Below are 2,680 nucleotides of genomic sequence, written 5' to 3' on the forward strand. Positions count from 1 at the left end.
TGCAACTTAGTTTTAAATTAAAGGACCAGTTAACTCAAAAAAAAGTTATCCTCATATTTTGACAGATTGTGACAAATAGCAAACTGAGCAACGAGTCGAAATTCCTAAATCTCTAACTGCTCTCTAACGCGTGTAATTACCGTTTGTATTATTTTGGCGATGACGTCATAAAGTCCCTTGCGCGCACAGAAGAGCTCGTGAGACTGTATTTTACAGGTAAAAATGGACATAATACAATGGTTCTCCCCCAAATAACTCGAAAAGTAAGTGTTTTAGGGTACATGTTGCTTCATAAGTTGTATATAAACATGGCCATTCTGCACAATTTGCACCCATTCAAAAATCTGTAGGGCCTTCATGGCCCAATTTACAAGATACCCATATTTTTGCATGATTTCTGGAACCGGAAATCAGTTTTTCGCCAATAACTGAAAAAGTAAGCACTTTAAGGCATCTGTTTCTTCGTAAGTCATATATAGATATGCTAATTTCGGTTCTTTTGAACCCTGTCTAAAGACTCTATCACGATCCTATCGAAAATGGGCTCAGCACCACGCCCAAAATGGTTTTTGGCAAATTTCTCGAAAAGTAAGGATTTTAGGCCATGTGTTGCTCAGTAACTCCTATATAAACATGCATATGCCGCTTCGTTTCAGCCTATTTAGAAGTCTCTACGACCTTCAGAAGCAAAAGGTCGGTTACGTTATTGGGTCAGTATCGGCGTGGTCAATATGTCTCCAACCGAAAATCGTTTATTCATACTTTTGGGAAGGTCTTTGCAAAATTTCGTGAGTATACGAAAATTTGCAGGTTCAATTCCATAAATGACTGGACTACACAAGTTTAGAGTTAACTTTAGAGAAACTCATAAATCATTATTATCTAAAATTAAGCTGTCAGTGTCCATGATCAACCTATGCACTATGACTACAATGTTTTACGTGAAAATTGAAATGTAAAAATCAGGAGTAATATAAAAAGTGTATTTTTAGATTAAAGTGCTATCTCATAGTTTAAGAATTGTATAGATTAACGTTTGTCGTTTAGCCATCTAAGAATCGATCGTGCCGTAATACATATGGCCAAAGAATAATAGGGTCAAAGAATAATAGGGTCTTGGAAATTCTATAGTTGTTCAGTGGGTCGATTGACTGAACACGTTTGCACTTGGTATTTAAATTTACCTGTAGTTTATTTATGGTAAGTACCGATGATCATACAAGTAGGACGATAACTAGGTAAGTCAAATTCAAAACACTCTGCACACTGTACACTCCAATCAGTATTTAGCAGACCGGGTATTTTTCAGTTCCCACGGCACCGTTCTGATAGGAGCTACTTCTACTAATGGTCCCATGAGAACGGCCGTAAAATAGCCAGACTTCTTGTCTCCTGTACTGTCTGGCACGTGTGGATTAAAGTAAGAAATTTCGCTATGCTAAAAATATAATTGCTCTCGGAACTATGTCTTTTAGGACAGCGAACCATTCGACTGCTCGCATTCTTCCGAACAACTGTAATATTATATTACAGAGTTACACTCTGATCAGCTATATTTAATATATAGCACATTATTTTGTGTATTAGTTTCATGGACTGGGGAAAAATTATCGGTACAGTCTCCCTTCGTTTTAATGAAGCAATGAAAACAATCAAAAATTATCACATATGACATAACTTGTAATAGCAGAAACTTTCTAACCGTACATTCACCAGCCACTGTTCAAGAACTTATGTCACTGTTTAAAATCCTGACGTGAGCACTGTACATCCAATCAGCTATTCATATAGTTAGGGTGATAGCCAAAACTATAAGGATTTTGGAGAACTAGGGAAATAGTCATAACTATAAAATTTGAGTGAGTTACACGTGTTTTATTGACGATGATAAACATTTGTGCATTGTATTACGCTATGCCAGCGCGCACTGAGGGACTTTATGACGTCACGCGGCCACAGCTTATTATTGCAATAACACGCGTTACACGTAAGTTAGAGAGTTGGTTCTTTCGGCGATACAATTTTTTACCAGTTTGTCACAGCTGATTTAAATCTTAGCCAAATTGGAGACTACAAATTTTTCAGTTAACTGGTCCTTTAATTGCAATAATGTTTTGCACTGTTCTACTTTTATTTTCTAACTTATCTCTAACATTTTACTTTTGTCATTATTAGTCAAACCAAAAATGAATTTACCTCATGAAAAAATGGGTCAGGCACGCATTTTGTATTTAAGACAAATTATCAACAAGTCTTTAACCACATAAATTGACGGATGTTACTGATATTCGTCTAAATTTCTTCGAAGTAAGTTAACCATTAACGATGGGCAAGGCTTTTACTTATTCGCTCGCCCAAAAAATATCATCAGACACATATCAGACTTTCGTTTTTATGGTTCATGGTTTTGCACCTGAACAAAACTGTTTTACATAAACCCTAATCTGCAAACCCTAACCATAACCCCAAAGCTATTCATAACCATAACGGCAACCTTAACCCGAGCCCTAAACAATAAAATTCGCGTTTATTACTAGCCTGTCAGTGTCACGCGACGAAAACGCCGTGATTTTATTTAATTGGTTAACCTGATGCCGCGCCGCAAATCTCTATAAACACAAATTATTCATCGCACGTGCAATAAACTTAATTATTAAGTCCTGAATTGTTACCGAAATTA

This window comes from Bolinopsis microptera, chromosome 3 (genome assembly GCF_026151205.1).
Source record: "Bolinopsis microptera isolate Bmic1 chromosome 3, MBARI_Bmic_1.0, whole genome shotgun sequence".
Classification (NCBI taxonomy): domain Eukaryota; kingdom Metazoa; phylum Ctenophora; class Tentaculata; order Lobata; family Bolinopsidae; genus Bolinopsis; species Bolinopsis microptera.